The sequence below is a fragment of the Calliopsis andreniformis genome, chromosome 6 (genome assembly GCF_051401765.1).
Source record: "Calliopsis andreniformis isolate RMS-2024a chromosome 6, iyCalAndr_principal, whole genome shotgun sequence".
In the NCBI taxonomy this organism is placed as follows: Eukaryota; Metazoa; Arthropoda; class Insecta; order Hymenoptera; family Andrenidae; genus Calliopsis; species Calliopsis andreniformis.
This window is the reverse complement of record NC_135067.1, coordinates 8,626,769-8,646,304: the sequence shown is the minus strand read 5'-3', so window position 1 is coordinate 8,646,304 and position 19,536 is coordinate 8,626,769. Positions and strand designations below refer to the sequence as shown.

General features: G+C 32.5%; 1 protein-coding gene across 1 annotated transcript in view; it reads right to left on the bottom strand.

Moving 5' to 3' along the window:
• Ipk1 (Inositol phosphate kinase 1) overlaps window positions 1-19,536 on the bottom strand; it is a 209,439-nt gene that overhangs the window by 81,460 nt on the left and 108,443 nt on the right. The window contains exon 2 of the mRNA XM_076380313.1: window positions 13,750-13,821. The gene's annotated coding sequence lies outside the window, so the exon portion shown is untranslated. The remainder of the gene's footprint in view (window positions 1-13,749; window positions 13,822-19,536) is intronic.

Sequence of the window (19,536 nt, the reverse complement as noted above, 5' to 3'; positions counted from 1 at the left end):
TGCTTTGTTGTGGGATGGGTTAAAGGATATTGTGGGTATGGTACTGTTGGAGTTGGTTTAATGTTAGGTAAATGAAATAAATATTAATATTTGTTGTCTTGAGAGAGTTTCAAATCGATGCACAGTGTTTAGTCGTTATAGGGTCGTTGTTTTGGATTTCTTGAAAATACTGTTGCATTTGGTTTCATGTTCACAGTTTGTGAAATTAAAATGGAATATTGGTATATGAATTTCGACCTCAGAAACATGTTTCCACTTTCTACAAACTCATTCTTGATATTTAGTCACGGGAGTATATCGAATGCAGAGAGTATTAAACTAACTGAGTTGAAATCTTGAGATGGTAAATGATGTGAATTCCAGAAAGGAGAAGTTAGCTGTGCAGAGCAAAATAATGCTCTGGATTTTAGTAAAAGATATTAAAATAAATTATTATCCGTGGAGACTTTCATAAATTACTCTGATACTCATTACTTTTCACATTATTCAGTGTGAAGTTTACCCCTCTTTCAAAATTAGAAAATAAAATAGTTATTAAAAATAGTCTTGATTCCTATGGTAAATTTAGTTGTGGATAGACTTGAATTTATTATAAATTGTATTATTTGAAATATAATTCCGAGTTCTATTTTACAGCCATTTGGTTACTGAAAACCGGAGAAACAATTCTTTTATCTTATATCGAAAAATAATTACGAAAGTAATTATTTGTCTATCTGAAATATCCAAATAATTAAATATTCTATACTGTAACTAAATTTACCCCACAAACTGGAATTATCTTTATTAGTATATTTTTCAGCTCTTGAAGTAGTTTGCTGTTATTTCAAATAAATTTATATTTACTACATTTTCCAATAATATCACAAAAAACAACGAACGTCAATATAATTTTAAACAGTTATTTGCGCCTTTCACTTGAAATCAAATTTGCTCGGGTCTAATTACAGTATTGGATTCCTGATTACTTATTTCAGATTTTAAATTGATTATTTTGTTTCTCGAAATAAATTAAAACAACTGATTACTCAAACCAATATTTTAAATAAGGTTATTTACAGTGTGCTCACGGCTGCTTTAACAAAATTATCCCTAAACTATTTCTCCATTTATAACACTTTTCAATTCATCACTTCATCAAAGTATCAATCCTCCATTACCACCCACTGCAATAATTTCCAAAGAGCTCAAGATTCCATCAGATTCAACAAAGGATAAAACAATAACATTTCACTGATGTCGAAAACCAAAATCACAAATTTCTCTACAACCTCTCAACTTTACCCAAACATATCTTACTTCCTGCTTTAATAACCCCAAATTTTCTTTCGTTCCATCGACTTTCGACCAAAGCACGCACTTCTCGTCCTCCCTTTCTTCCTCCTTTTAATCAGAAATCATCCAAACGGATTTGTTCCTATATTGTTTTCCAAGCGTGGAATGTTTCTTCCGCTGATACCCTACAACTGCGGGGGGAAAAGATCCCAATAAAGGGAACAATCGTACAATGGCGTTCTGCAACTAGACAGCAATCGCAGGTCAAAGTACCGGTCTTCGGTCTGCGCCGCTCTGATGCAAGGCACAATGGGATCTTACGATCGCCTACATAATTATCCCATCGTTCTGACCGTCCAGGTTTTTCCTCGCAACCGTGACTAAATTCTGAAGCCTGGCGATACGAGGGGACGCAATAATTCCAGGCTTCCGCTGATAGATCGGGCTTTTTGCGGGTCTAGATCGCGAACGTCTGCGGGACACAAAACCCAAGGGTATGTGTCGCGCACGGTTATTGATAAACCGTCGCGTGATTCAATATTAAACGCCCAGAGACCTCAGCCTTCCTTCGAATGGTAACGTTAATCGTACATTCGGAGTGTTTCTCCCTCGAAAACGTATTTTTAGACCCGTGATTCGTTTGAGAGTTCGAAGAAACTTGTTTGTACTGTTAATTCTAGGGACTGCCATAGTTGATAATGACATGAAGCTTAATTTTAGAGGAAGGTACGCGTTGAAGATAGTTGGATTATTTTTCATGATTGTATGACGTTATTTTTATGACTTTAGTCATTAAAGAAATTTATGTCTTTGTTTTAGTGTATGCTGTAATTAAAGGATATGAGTTACATGTTTTTTGTAGTGGATAGTGAAGTGACATATTTACTTATGGCAAATAATTATCTACTGCTTGTAGAGAAAGTGAGTAAATATTTTTTTTAGGTTTATCATGTGAACTGTTTTTATTTATTTGGTCAGTACTTATGATCAGTATTAAATTTCTAGTGTGGTAATTAATTTCTAATGTAAATCTATTTTAATAATCATATGTGTATTGCAGCGTCTTATAGATATCTCTGAAGATTAATTTATATCTAAAAAGATTAATATTTACAATTATACTGTATGACTATTTCTCACATTTGAAATAATTATGCAATCTCGATTTCGACATACATTATTTTTTTCCAGTTAATGCTGAAGATAATCAAAGAAATATGTAAATAACTGTTATTTTTGTAAGTTATGTATTATTTCAAAAATTTATCATTTTCCCTCGTCCTTAGAAATAAAAATACACGTTAACTTCGGTATTTTTAGCGCTAAATTTAAATTACTCTATTTAAAACAGAAAGATATTTTAATATAACAATTGTTCATTATTAAATATTAATTAAAAATAGAAGAATCGGAGACAGAAGTGACTCTAATATAATTAAATTGATGCATTAATTTAAAGTCCTAATTCACAAAATTTGCAATGAAATTATAAATTACAATGAAATAAACTTCAAAAACGAGGGCGTTTAATAGCATTGGCAGATGTTTAACTGCATTCTTTTATAACACATTTTATAGCGATCGATTTCAGATAATCCACGCGCGTTGTACGTAAAAAATAAATAACTTTCACTGAAAATACAGGAAACTGCGAGCCGTCCGATGTTTATCGTTTGTATCATTCTTCTTCCGCCGAGCAGATGAATATCGCTATGCGTTTGTTAACCAATCTGGGTATTGTATTACAGATTACTGCATTTCATTGTATTTCATCCGCTCTCTTATTTTGCTTCTCGTTGGTCCAGTTTTCTCTTCTTTTCACTCTTTTCAGTGATACAAATATCCTGCGTTAATCATTGTACGCAACGTTGAACCGGTAATTTGCACTTTCTATTTTTTTTGTTGCATTTTCATTCTTCTTCGGTCTTTCAGTTTCCCCTTACTTTTCTTTTTTCGTTTAATTAATGGACTGAATACTGTGAAAAATTTTATGAAACATTTTTGTTAGACAATTAACTGCTTATTTTAAAATAAATTAGTTTTAATATACAATGCAAGAAGTTTACTAATAATTTTGGAAGTTTGAAGAATGTTAAATAGTTTCAGATTACGTATTCTCTATAAAATAGAATAATAACTAAAAGTGGTCAATTTTTTAGAAATAGTAAATTTGTTATAACTCTGGATAGTTAAATCGAATATTTTGAACTGTTTAATAAATGATATGTTTGCCAACGAGAGGTAGAACATATTTGCAACATATCTTCCACTCTTGTTATACAAGTTAAACAAGAAGTGTACATACTACAATACCGATACATATTTGCAAATGCAAATACATATTTGCCAAACTTCTATTTTAAATTAAAATATATGTACATTATTTAACCCTTGTGGAATATTCGATTCACCATTAATTTAACACGAAACTTAATTTCAATTTTTAATAGATATTCAACAAAATAAGAATTCATAATTTTGGTAAGAACTCACATAAAATTCATAATCCCCTGTAGTATACATTTTCATGTGAAAAAGTACCTCACACTATTTCATCTAATAAAAATATACCACTACTAACATACACACGATATTTACTTAAACGCTGCACAAAAGTTATCGTAATTAGCTTCCCTTCTCGACGTGTCTTAAATACCCCAAAATTCGCTCATATCTAAAGCAGAAAATATTCAAAAACCTCTTCCCCCTAAAAACACACGCCTCGCTAAAACGCTTTCCGCGTAGTAATCCTCGAGAAAGAAAAAAAGGTCGAAATTCCACGGCGAAACGTCGACCATCGAACAGAACTGCTCTCGATGAGTCGAGTCAAAATGAAAATCTGTAGAGAAAAAATATATTACGTACACGAACTAGCCACAATAGCTCCTTCCCCCAGACGAGACTCGCGAGGTTCATTTGTCTCGTGTTTCCCTTCATTGAGTCGGAAAGCGTCGAGTTTCGCGTATCGATTTTCTCACAATTTCCCCCGTTTATTTCATTCTACCGCCGCTGGATTATTCCCCTCTCTGGCTGGGCTCGATAAAAGGGTACGAAGCACAGTCCACGTACCTGATGGCCAGGGGTGATCCGCGATCCATGATCCCCCAATGAGCATTACTGACCCCGCTCTACCCCCTAGACCCTCGGTTTCGCTGCCTAAGCGAGGGTACCGATGCGGGCTGTATGCAGGCGGCTAGAAAATGCATCGACTATAAAATGGCAGCCGCGTTGACGACACGGCTGGGCCAGCTTTTCGTGCGTGCAGGCGGCGACGGGGCCGATTTTCAGAATCCTACCAGCCCATTATCAAAAAATAGCGCTGGGTCGCCTGCTGCGCAACCCTTTCGACCCTTGCCCGAACCCCCTCGCTTTTCACGGACCTATTGATGTGGCTTTATGATCCGTGACAGTGGTTCTCAGCTGAGCTGAGCTTCTGCAGTGTTTTGTAGTCTCGATAGTTTTTGATATTTGAGAGACTTTTTCGGGATTAAGGAACAGTCGTATTGCTCAGCCATCATTATTGTATTAGCTTTCAACCAAGTTTCAAACGTAGAAATTGGAGGTTCACTAGAGTAATTATATCTAAGAAATAACTGATAGTAGATCATTTGCAAGTAACATTATTTCTCGGATATAATTATCATACTGAACCTATTGTTTCTATATTTGAAATTTGGTTGATGCCTGTGGATCGGTGGTGATGGTCGAGCATGACTGTTACTTTACTTAGGCATTGGTTATCTATTGCGACAATGATATAGTAGCTTAGAAACTGTAAATACATGTAGATGCTAATAATTTCAATGGCTTAATTATACTAATAATAGCTATTTTCTCAGTTTTTACATTGTGCAGTAAATGAACGATACGTGTATGTTCAGTTTCATTTTGAGCTTCAAGGATTTTTAACAAGGATATTGTGTTTCCACGAAACTACTGACACAAGTAAAGAATTTTTTATTTTCATTTCTTTGCTTAGAGTATTTTCTAAATTATAAATTGGTAAAAAATTAGTCGATAATATTTTCTGCAAAATAAAATTGTCCTTTTGTGACTAATACAATACAGAAGTAACCTTCCAAAATAATCTACAATTTTTTTTCTATATTTAAGCCAAGTATAACAAAGTGATATTTTGTCATACTTTCCTTATCGTGTTTTCCATATCTTGTGAAAAATCATTTTTTTACAGCTGTGTCATCGTTCTTTCAAATCGACGATACAAATTCTGTTGAAAGAAGTATAGATAGTATTGTAACATAGATATACAATAAATACCTATATTGAAAATGTGCTGTTTACTAATTATTATTGTATGTTGAATAATTTCCGCCTATACTTGCTCTTGTATATGAATATCAATAATAATGTCGCAATATTATATTATATAATACTAATAAGAATATTATTTTTTTAAATTATATGTTCTTAACGGAAGTAAGCATTAATAAACAATTCCCTTATTTACAAATTTAGTAGTTTCATCAAAGAAACGATTTAAAAAATCTATTAAATTATTTATTCATCAAAACATTTTGTACACCGTTAGAGAAACGTTTCTATCTAACAAATGAAATTATTCTTCGAGGGCATGTTTTTAGTATTAGAAAATACATATAACATAAAATATTTTTTTATGTGGTACAGGTTTACTGTTCTCATGAATAATTACTCTTTCTACGTATACATATGTATCGAAGGGAAAAAAGAACTGTTAATATTCCCTAAACGGAACCCACCAAGTATAAACAGCACGCAGTCACGCTATAAAGAAACTAATTATGAGTTATCAATTATCAGATTTAAGAAAATGTCGGTTTCAATGTTGACAACTGGATAAAAAGAGAGATGGAGTTAGATATCAGAGATTTTTAAGTCAGGCAATTTATTCTAGAATTTGTACTAGATTTGTAATACTACTTATTTTAAGATCCGATATTAAAAAATAGAATGAGTTAATAGCGAGATACCATATTTTGAGTTGAACCGATGTAGGTACCTGATAAGAAATAGGAATCCATAAAATCTGGACTTGGTTACTCTAATACAAAGATCCAGCAAATACAGCAAATACTGCACTAACTACCATTAGAATTGCACAACCTGTATTAAATATTCGCGAAAGAAAATATACATGTACATATAGAAATCAACAGAAGAATTAGTTAAAGGAAATAAAAGTAATTGGCGTGAACTTACGAGTCACTGATTTTGGCTGAAGTCGTGTCGGAAATTGGACGCAAATAGGATTATTTCGTTCGGTTAGGAAGGATTATGTTGTAGTTCGACTCCTGAATGGGTGCAATTATGGGGATCTGGAGCTCGCGAGTGCAGGTTAGGAATTTCAGAAATGAGAAGCTGTGGCACTCCTTCGCTATAAGTTTGCTGCTATATTCACTAAACCTTGGAATAATTTGGAGCAAATGGGCTCTGCTTTCATGCAGTTTCATTTATACCTTCCCCGAGACAAAAGTGAGCTACCACTACAGGAATAAGTTTCAGAAACGTGTCTCTTGCTATAAAGTCTTCGTTAGAGTGCCGCGAATCCGCAGCGCGGAGACGCTCTAAATAGGACAGAGAAGAGCACTGCTAATTTTCTGGTTTTAACAGGGACACGCCTCTAACAATGCACTATCATTATTGTAACATACTTTGCATACAGAAATTACACGATTTATAATGAAAGATGACAAAAATGTTGAAGTAGACACTCAGGGTCGAATAAGACTTTTGTGTGGCTGGGCAACAACTGATGACTTTTAAAAAACATTTCATAAAGGATTCCTTTTCCTTGGTTCAAGGTAAATTGAATTTTGTAAAAAAATGTTTTCAATCAAATGTGACTTTTGAAGAAAACCATTAATAAATTGAAAATAATTCTTTTGTCAAGTATTTGCAGAAATTTATTTTAGTACATGAAAAATGAAGTCCAGAGCTGTAGCTCTCCCCCTTCTTTAGCCTGACAGTTGTTAAAATTCATTTTATTTCTGGCAGTTCAAGTGGAGTATGTATGAATTTAGAAAATAGCAAAAATAGTAGCTCACTAATATGATACTGAAATTCAAATAGTTACTTCTATAAAAAACGTTAATTATATTCACATTATATCTCACTGTCAATAATAATTATTCAGAAGAACGAAAGAAGAATTTTAAAAAACATCGAGACACACACACATACTATGATAATGAATCCTAAATCCTTCTTTGACTTTAAATTATAGAAATATTAAATGACTAAATGGTATATCTAAATATCTACACGATATCAATAAACAGTATGTATCTATTGTTTGTGTGTCACCAGAAGTCCCCTGGAATGCATTGCTCCTAATGCGTTTCAGAAGACTTCTGATAGGACACGAATAATACACACGATCCCAGCGTCCAAGTCCCCTCTACGACACGCATGCTCCTCAGCGTCCTGGACCTCTCAGGATACAAGCATCCTGTGCAGTTCCTGCATACATGCGCATCAACACCATTTCTGTATGAGGGGAATCGTCGAGAGCATAGCAAGTTCTCAAGCTGGGCATAAATATGTAGATCCAGAGCTACCGAAACCAGCAGAGCAGTTTTTTTCAAATTTCAGTCCAGGTAGGAACTTCAACTTCAGAACTTTCCTGAACAGCTTTTACTAGCGCCTAGGTCTAAGTCTAGCCTTTTTACTAGTACTTAGCCAGTTTCAATCAACTCCTTGAGGCCTTCAATCGAGGCAGCTTTAACCATCTCCTGGATCATTTTCAGCCGAGGTAGCTTTAACCAGTTCTTGGGCGTAACTTTCGTATCGAAACAGCTTTAACCAGCTTCTTGATGATCAACCGAGGCAATTTCAACTATCTCTTAGCTTCCTGTGTCTTTACAAATAATCAATTTCTGCCATCCAAGCTGTCTTTATCGATGGATAGATACTGCGATTTTTGAAAGTTATGAGTCATAACTGTAACTAGGAACAATTTTCTAAATAATTATGTATTTACATGTTTGCATTTTGTGATATATTATATAATTAATTATTTTTACAAAGCAAAATTACAGATCTCTTTTAATGATAACATGCAGTAGACTAGGTCCTAGACTATAAGTATATAAAGTGTAAATTGCTCTTTACTTTTTATTTAAAATTTATCATATGATTATGTTTATATATGTTGTATCTTTCTGTATTCGTGGGCAATAAATAACTGATCCCCAAAAATTATATTTGTTTTGCATTGAGTCTTAAAAATTGGTAAAATATTAACCTCTGTACAAAGCCTTTAAAAGTCGAATTTTCGTTCGTCAAAACTCTCGTTTCGTTTTTGAAAACTTCGGTAAAAATAATCTGCAGTTTTTAGCTTTCCCCTTGAGATTCAACTTACCGAGGTCCGACAGTATTGTACAATAATTCCCAAATGAATTTTAAATACAACTTTGAAAGTAATAAAACCGACAAAAACGGTAAATTAAATTATATTATATTATATTAAATTAAATTGTAAATTTGAAGACTTTTTTAAATGGTACTGCTTTTGAAAGAAGTCTGAGAACGTATGGAAATATTTTGTGTAGAAACTGATTAGTTTAGAGCGAGACGATGCGTAACAGCACGAATTATCTTTTACGTGGAAACGCTGAGAAGATTTCACGGTCAATTTTCGTTTTTCTTTAACACTTCATCGTCAAGTTACGGAATATTCCTTGTTTTAGTCGTGACGGTTATTTGTGGCTCTTGGATTATTCTATGTTTCTCAGTTCTGACGGACATATTTAAATTAGATTTGTTCATACGTACTGTGCCACGTTCTCTTACGTGCATCTCCTTCAAACGCTGCCACAGATCGCAGATAAAAGGCAAACGTTGCTTTACATATACGTCACGCATCAACGGAAATTTTTCCTCGAGTTTGTAAAAAGTATAGGTAATTAGATAATAATAGAAAAATTCGTAGCATATTTAACTATAAACGTACATAATTGCTGTATAAAGTTGGAGTCAGTAGGAAAACTTGGAATCACTTACTAATATTACAATTAATGTAACTGCACTTAAATTCTCTGTTTAACAAGGTAGCTTTTATTTATTAAAAATAAATAAAACTTATTTTGTTAAGTGCATAATTTAGTAACAGTAGGTATAATCTTGTACCTGTGATTCCAAACTTGTGATTGTACATATGTTTACGCACATATATGTATATGTATGTACACACAGTATGTTTGATTTAGATGTATCAATTTAATTACATTTTCAACTATTTAAATTACGAAGAAATCGTTTATACAGAAGTCACTTGATTTATATCATATCACTAAGTGTACCTAATTATTATTTTTAAAGCTTTCAATATCAATTATTTCTTATTGCAGTTGCATATTTCAAAACAAATTTGAAGTATCTAAATTTTGTTGAATAGACTAGATTTAGATGAAAATTAAATAACAGCCTCAAAATAGAGTAGAAACCTTGAATTACTGAAATATTTAGTGTAATTTAATTTCACCCGCAAAATAGAAGAATTGAATTTACTTGAATTTCACTTGTATAAGCAAATCCCTCGTATTTTGAAGAATTCGAAAGAGATTCGAATGTATGTACGTAAATCACACATGCTGTACATGTAGATAAGCTGCTTATTTTATGCGATGTTTCGAATTTAATTCAGGAGATTTCTGAATTGCAGTAACAAATCAGATGCTTTTTCGACATCGAGGAAGCACATGGCCTGCAAATTTGATCTCCTTATCTTTCATGTATGATAATGATTAATCTGGACGCAATAATAAATATGATATTAAATTTTTCTTCCAAGTGTCTTTTCACTTCAAACCAAAAGAAGAGAATTTCACTAAATCTAAGCATTAATATTACATACCTACATAGCTTCTTTTACAAACAATCATTTTTCATAACTTAATAATTTTTTAAATTTGTATTCCAACTCAGTAACAACCGAATTAGGTATCTTGCTTATTCTATTTAATCAGCAATACAGTTTCACTCGAATTAGTAAATGGTTATTAGTTCTAATTAGAGTACAAGGTTTATCCCAGATTACGTATGAAATGTAGACTCGATTTAATGATCACTAATCCAGAATCCACTGGAAACTATTGTCTGACTATAGATATTCCTGATACTAAATGTTATTGTTTTTGCCGAATTTCCATTACATTCAACGCAGTTCAAATCATACTGATGTATCTCGCGAAACAATCGTGTATATTGCACGATAAGTAGCATTAAAAACAGCTTGTAAATAAAAATGTGAAGCTATCGCCAAAAATTTCCATAGCACATAATGTGCAAAGTAGACAAATAAAGTGTCAATATTGATACGATAGTGTTTTTGTTCTATCGTATCGTATTGACGTAGCCGTAATTAGCTCTCGTTAATGTGGTTCGACGTCTTCAGAGATAACAGCGCGCGAGAATGGTTTTATAGTAACTTACACTTCCTGCAGAGTGCATTCACGAAGTTAATTTAATTGTCACGTGTTATTCAACGTGTCTGCTCACAAAATAACCGACGATCTTGCCCACCAGGGAAACGACAAGTATTTATAACACTGGAACAGGAAACCAGAAGACAATAGGATATTTATGGATTATAGAATCGATAAAAATATCGAAAGGCATAGTGACGAAAATATCAGAGGCCTATTGAGTAACAGAAACACAAATACTTAACGTTAGGTACAGATGTTATTCCCATTTTAGAGAATATGAGAGTTAGTGTTCGACAAAGGAACAAATCACACTGTTTTGTATTGAGTAAGAAATTTGGGATAGATATAGTGAATTCGTGAAAGCCTCTAATTTAATTCAAATGATCTCAAATTAAATCTCAATTATTATTACGTGCTTTGAAGCCTGATAATTTGGAATTAAATAACTTCTAAATATGAATATTTAAAATGTTTTAAATATTGACAATTTTGAATTTTTTGGGTATTGAAATTTTGAGATGCAATTACTGGCATTGGACATCGTTAAATTTCACAAATAGAAGAATTTATTTTAAATGATTGAACATAGAAACAACCAAAATTACTTGTTTTTAATTAAATCTAAAAGAGAAATTTATGTAAAATATTTAATTTAGTTATCACCATGCCTGGAACACATATTGAACACATTATTATATGAAAAGTGATTGTTTGCAACAGACTCTAGGTGCTATCTAGTTTTCCTGATATCTCTTTTTAATTTTCTAGTGAGACACTTTCAAATTCATTCATGACTAAGTCTTTATTAGATCATTTTAATTCGAATTTTATTCTGCTTCTACAGATTAAAAAAGAAATTCCAATTTTCCTCGACGTAGTAACAGTCCATAAAAACATAGATCGTATTAAAGCCATTATTTAACAATTAACAGTAATCAGTATGTTTATTATATGGTAATAAATATTTTATAGCATCAAGTGGTACTTGCGTGATTCTATCACTAACGTGTTTATTCGTGAAGAAAACATGCATCACCTGTGGTAATAATTATTTTTGTAACCAACATGCGATTCGCTGAGATGAATGACCTAAGACCAACAGAATGGCATAATCATAGTCAACATTATTTTTAAAGCGACAATACAGACAGTGCTCGTGACGCCGCACAAAAGTGTTATCTTTGGTATTGTTTACATCCACCTGCTTCAAATCTCGTTGTTAGTCGTATTTAGATCGCGGTCGAGCTGTTGGAGAGGCGTCGTTATATTTTCGAAATTTTGAACTCGCATGAACGCTTCGAATTCCAGGTGAACATAACTCTAATTTTGAACGAAGTACCTTCTTACGATTAATTTTCTCGCTAAATATGGAATATTATTATTATTGTAATTTTCGTAGAAAATTTGTGTGAATAGTTAAGAAAATTAATATTATGCATAATTTACATCATGGCGGTCATAACTAGCCTGGCAGTTGAATTGGAAATTAGAGTTACTAAATGATTATTAATTTATTTCGTATTTGCTGGGTTTGTAATAATATCTTGGTGATGAAGTATTGCTCCACAAATAACTGTAAGTTTATAATAATTATGCAATAAATCAATGGAATATACGATTTTCATGTTGTGTAAAAATAATGATTGTATCAAGAAATATTGTTAAGATAAAATCTTGAGTTTTGTTACACGATATACCTATTTAAATGAAGTTTCATGAGGTAATGTTTGATACATGAATATTAGGTACATATTTAGGTACATATTTTTTTCAGAAGTCAATCTGACCATCAATCTCTTCCCTTTTTTTCAAAAACTAACTTTATGATTAATAGCCTACTTTTCACAGACCAACGAATGATTTGCATAATTATATAGTCACAAAATAATAACATTACGCTGCTAAATGTTTTGATATATTTCTGAAACCATTCTGAGAAATTTTAAATTTTTAGTCAAAAATTCAATATCTCAGGTCAAACACTAGTCATCTCTTAAACAATTTACTACATCACACCACTTTATATACCTACTTCAAATTCAGCGTGTAAATATACGCTAAGCTAACAATCACAGGATTCTGTAATTTTACAGATGCACTGAGGAACAAAAATAGAGCAAAAAAGTCTTAATACATTTCGCTGTATCTCTTATGGTTTTACTTTTACAGAGCTTTGAAAATTGGACATGATTGTAGAATATGGATTTCGGATTTTCAAAATTCTATAAAAATTAAACCGTCAAAAATACAACAAAATCTATTAAGACTTTTCTGCGCCACTTCTGCTCCTTAATGCATCTGTAAAATTACAGAATCCTCTGAACATTTGTTTAGAATATATATAAATATATTAACTTTAAGGCATTACTATTGCAAAGTGGAGGTAGATCAGACATTAACTCATAGGACACTTTGTGTTCCATTTGAGCTGTCTTAAGACCCCTTAGAATACTTCCTACTTCAACGTATACTTGTTACACCCTATAGATTTTAAATAAAAATATTTCTATCATATGGAGTTAATCGATTTAACAAACGAGCTCATTTATCTAATCCTCAATTTTCTCCCTTTTCTGTTCCATAAATCGACTAGTCTGTCACCCAGATGCTTCATTCGCAAGTGAAACAGCCTAGAAAAAGCCACAGTTTAGCAGCTAACGCGCCAAGCGTACGCTTTCGAGGCCCAGAACCAGCAGAAAAGCGGGAAAAGAAACCCTGAAATCGTTGTTTTGAAAGCTCCGTGTAGAAACACTCCCCGAACATAAACATTTGGCGAGGGAGATGGAATTCGGCGTATCCACCCTCGCGAAGGTATGAAAGGCCTGATTTGCGAACCGTCCCGCTATGTAGAACATTTCATTCGTAATTCCGGGAGTTTGCCGTTGCCAAGTTGGCAACTAAGAGCCGATCGATAAACTCAGATTATTCTGGCTGGCTTCGTTCCCTGCGTATATGCACAGGCCTCTGGTGAAGTTCGCGCACATACTCGGAATTCATGCAACGCCAGCGGTTTTGCATTCTTCATGAACTTAAGCGGGGCACTTACCGATTTTTACCAATCGCTCTTTCCCTCGTCGACGCGAACCAGCCGGAAGTGACGCATGGGGCTCGATGATACCTGCAACAGGAAATGACATACGAGATCCCATCAGCGACACTTTCCTTTTTCTTTTACTCTATTTTGCGATTTACTTGGTTTCTTGTTATAGGGGTAAAGGGTATTTTATTGGCGTATTTATAAAGGGTATTTAAAGTTATTGGCCTTTTAAGGAGTTGCATAGTGTAAACGTACTAATAAAATTCTAATTGTAGTTACTGTTGGGTTACACTTAATTGTGCTTGTGTTTAATAATGAACGAGGGCAATTAATACAATCAAAAACTCTTAGGCGTAAGACCACGTTTCTTCTTTATTCTAATTCTTGTACCTCAGGTCTGGTAACATCACCAATACAAAAAACTCAATACAGAAATCACAATACCAGAAAGGTGTGACAACTTGACAAAAACAAAGAAACCTAGAAACTAGTTTTTTTTTTTTGAATAGGTTAGAATGATTTTTAATAGAATTAGAATCTATTTTTTTTTAAATAAATTACATTGTATACATACTGAATACAAAACCTTTATTGTTCTATCATGCAAATATTCTCTCTTTACAATATACGTTTATTATTGTGTCAATATTGTCTCCCTATAAGGTATACGAAGGTTCTACTGTATCATGTTTATTTTCATCAGGTAGAATTTGTTTATACATTGGTGAGTCTGCAATATTTGCTTCGTTTATCTCCAATTTAACATGTAGAAATAAGTGTATACTGTGTATTGTAGATATTATTTTCTTTAATAAAGCAGCTTTACTTAGGACAATTAAATGCTTATTTCGGATTGCTATTATCTGGTTACAACTGTACACAGAAATAATTTATTTACGAATATTGTTACTAAATAATATAGAATTATTATTGAGTAGAGCGATTTTTATTGATACAGTTAGACATAAATATTAGATACGTAAGAAAAGTAGAAGTGAAATTGTAAATCATGTAATTATTTTTTATTTTTTGGATTTCTTATTTGAATTTCGATTTTAAAATTAAAATTGTCAAAACGAATGTTCTGTCAAATTATTTACTATGTAGTATTTATTTTCTAACACTGAATACAATTTTTAAAAATATAGATGAACACTATTTTCCTAAATTATACACTTTTTTCAAACCTATCATATATTTTGATGGCTACAGTACAACTAAGTATATCTTGATAATAATCACTAAATAATGATAATAACAGCATCTCTAATGCTCTTAATAATACAAATGAATAAAGTTCAAATTATAAACATTTCAAAATTTTCCATTTTCAAGTCTCAACAGAAAGATATTCTAACCTCTCTAGTCACTAATAATCCTCACACTTCATCACACCTTATCCTATAAGCAACGTTTAAGTTTAAATAATACTGTATATTTAAACCAATTCTTTAATATTTGCTTTATCATCTGAATCTGATTCCCAACACTCTACCTTTCACATCCTCCACATATGTACATCCCAACACACCAATTCTCTCATAATTATAAACAAAATTAATTTACTTCCTTACAAGCGATGCCAAACAAAAACTTGCAACAGAACTTTAATACACTCAGAAAAGCGCATATAATGAATATGTATAGAAATCAAGTAAAAACACTAATTACGTTATTAACGACTATACCGTCGTAATCAAATCGTTGAGTAAGCAATTAACCACCTCTAATTTATAATGGAAATAATTAAATAGCAAGTAATTATTCGTTCATTTCGAATTCGAATAATCTTCTGTTACGTAAGGACAATGCACAGCATCGAATTCATTGGCCTATCACTAAGCGAGCGTTACGCAAGGTTCTGGTCTAGTCATTTCCCGCGCACACGGCTCTTCTTGCAGGTTCAAAGGTCACCGTCGAAACCTGAATAACAAGGGCGTTATGGAGGCTGAACGGCTCGAAGGAAACAGAGGAAGGCTTTGTAACGAAAAACTTGCACGCTTCGAGATTATCGTCTGCAACTGACTGACTTACTCCGCGACTCGGGGCGCGCCACGAGGAACGGATGCTTCCGTTACCTCGCGTTTCCTTCGCGAACCTTCGCGACACGCGAGCGCAAAAACGCTTGTACAGTTGCGCCTGTGAATTATTTCAGTCAACCGACTTCCGCAAAAACGGAAAATAAAAAACGCCCGCGATGATTTGTACATAGAAGTTGGATAATATAGATACACGGAAGAAAATGCTAAGCTGAAGTTATTGAAGTCTCTTGTAGAATTTACATAAATACTCTAACTGGCTTGGGTTTAGCAGAGCCGGGAAAAGGCGATTTTGTAGATTTAACGAAACTGGTTTTAACTGTAGTCAAGCTACATTTATTAATCTATATTTATTATAACAGATCCTACAAAAGTCTACACCTACAAGTGTCTCCTATTTGGTAAAAGTATCGCGAAATTTGCAGTGAACTTTTAGCCTTAATTTCGCTAACTATGCTTGGAAAAATGTTAGGCTGAAGTTATTGAAGTCTCTTGTAGAATTTATATAGATACTTTAACTGGCTTAAATTGAGCAGTCAGGAAGAGTCGATTTTGTAGATTTAACGAAACTGGTTTTACTGTAGCCAAGCTACCCTTGTTGATTTTATTAACAAATCCTGCGAAAGTCTACTCTGTTTAAATCTACTTAGGAGACTTTTGCTTAGATCAGGTTTTTCCAAATACAGTTATCTCGAATAGTGAGTTAACGTATCGTTCATTTACTGCAAGAATGACATTATTTAAAATATATCTGTTTCTGAGTTCTATAGCTCTGAGTTATATACTTGATCCAAGTCCTTCTTTTGTTACTTTTCAGGAGAGTAAAAAAACAAACGCCATCAGCCATTTCTTGCTAGCTAGTATCTGAAGTAGTTTCTTACAGTATTTCCTTGTCGTAAGTTCGCTGTCATATCTTGAAATGATTTCAAATAAACAAGCTCTTTTTGTTAAACGGTGTCACTCACATGTTTGATAAGCCTAGGAAGAGCTATTAGTACATAAGTTAACTTCAGAAATGTATACGCTCATTAATGAGCTATGAAACTATAACGTGGAAACACTGTATGCTATTAAACCTCCTTTACTTATAACGTCATTTAAATAGATTTCCATTAGTCGTAGATTTCCAATAAAATGAAGAGAAAGCAATAAAATGTATAAAATTTAATTCTGCAGAAAATAGACTCGTGTTAAACTGGCTCTTAGATGCAAAGTTGTTACTGTAAAAGGAATCCTTGCGCTGAATGAAGAAAAATTTTGTGATTTTTAGAAAATCAAGATTTTTGAGTAATATCGTTATTGCAGCAAATGAGGGATATATTCAGTATGTATTAACATTTTTTGCACCGTCATCGCCTAAAGGCAATTTCTGACACAAATTGATTCGATGAATGTTCGACATTTGGTCGTCGGTGCTCGATAGTAAAATGAAGAATTTTCGTTATCCAGTCGAATATGTGTTAACGATGGAACGTACGCTGTCAACTAAAAGTACAGTATTCTCTCATCATCAGATCATCGCCAATTGGTTGTGGCTTGAAGTTATTTAGAGCGAAAAATGAAGTGTGAACTCCTATGAAATATTATTCATAGTTTCGATAAGACCAAAGTGGGCTATCGAGAACATGAGGATAGATAATCCCAGGAACGTGTCTCTCACTAGAAATTCGTCAGGAAACTTTAAGTCTACATCGAGGAAACAGTACTGTATCTAACAAGAAGCTTTCATCGAAACACGACAATAAGTTATTTAAAAATATTGTAGGTTTTGAAATATAAAATGCTATTGTATGAAAATAGAACGTATGGGAATATTAAATGGGGTTGATATGATAGCATTTTACATTTGAAAAACTACAATATTTTTAATTTACTTCTTATTGCTGCGTTTTGGCGAAAACTTTTTGCCAAGAGTAATGGGATTTGACCAAGCAATGCCTCAGGGATTATTCTGCAATATGAAAGAGTATACATAGTATTTCTATACAGTGTTTCCTTAATGTAATATAGTTTATAACCACCACTATTTACAATATTGTATTGTGACGGTAATTATGACAGTCGTCTAAGTCAAAAATTAAAGAAAAATAATAATTATCACTTATTTTGTAAAGAAAATGAATGCAACACCAAATAAGTAATAAATTCAACTTTCAACCACTTTTATAATTACTGGCAAAATTATATCATTATATAACACGAAGTATCTAATTCTTTCATAAAGCTTATAAATATTATAACAAACTTTTCCAAAACTCTCATCACTCATGTAATCACTATTTATTTCTTTATATTTCAAGCTATATTCGTTTCATTTTTTTATATTCTTCTCTTCAAAAATAAATCGTTGACAAAGTACTTATACATCTTATTTAAAAAATCAACATAAATAGCAATATGAAAAACGATCTAAATTAATGTCCCCATAGTCTAAATTATTTTAGTCACTAATAATCCAGAAGTTAACACGACTTAAAATATAAAAATAAAAAAAAACAAACAAGGAAATAAACCATTTTTTATAATGTATATGTGTGTATAAATAAGAAGAAAACATGTCATTCATAGCATGAAACCGAAAAATTTAGTACTTACTGTTCAAAAATAACTTTCTGACGAGACGAAACATAATTCGGTTGCATTAAGCAGATGCAGAAATGAAATGAAGAAACCTCGATCGCGTTGGCTCGAATAATTCGTGTGTTTTACTCCCGCGAGCGAAAAAAGAGAAAAAGAAAAACGCGACACAATTTTCACGAGTACTAAGAAAGGGGTAATTGATATTCGTAACACGTGACAATCGGCGCTGTTTTGCATTGAGGACGTCTCGGACAACTTTCGAGATAAAAGAAAAAGCTGTCGGATAAAAACAGAACGTAAAGTAATCTGGTCGACTGTTGCGAGAAATGCGTAAGAACACTGCAGTGCTCTTCGCAACAGTGATCTGTAAGCTATTTTCGCAATTTTTTATGTAACAATTTTTTATTTATAATATTTCTGCAGGTGTTGACTAGATCAAGAGTACATATCCATTTTTCTGGGATTGATCATTTAATTTTTTAACTTTTTCTAAAATTTATTCTTCAGTTGCTTTGAAATTACCAACTTTTTCAATTTTTTAAATTCTAAATTTTGAAATATCAAATTGTTACATTGCCAAACTTTTAAATTTAATTTTCTGAGTTTTCAAAATTTCAAGCTTCCAAGTTTCTAGTTTGAAACGTTCAAATTATAGAATTTTCACATCTATAGTTTTCATATTCTTAAATTCTCAAATCCCCAATTTTCGAATTTACAAATTTTACAGTACTTCAGTACTATTTTCAGCAATTGTTCAACTTTTCCTGAAATTTGTTTGCTAATAATATTTAAATTATAAAATTTTCATCCATTCTGTTTTACAATTTTTAATTCCCAAATCTAAAGAAATTTCATATTTTTAAGTCTTTTAACTTCTGATATCTTTTTTTTTCCAATTTCAAGCTTAATGTTTCAGCACCTTCTACAACATAATTTTTCCATTTTTATTTTTCTACCTCTATTTAGAAAAGATAACTACTTACTTCAGAAGCAAACGATAGAAAATTTAATTATATCCAAAAGGCAGTAACGAAAACAAGGAAAACAATGGATAATGGTTAGAATAATGATAGTGGAATGATTCAAAACGAACAGTATTATCCTGAGCACGTTTCAGAAGTTTAGAAAGTTTGCAGCAAGTCCATCTTGGAAACGTGCAGAGATAAGTCATGTTATC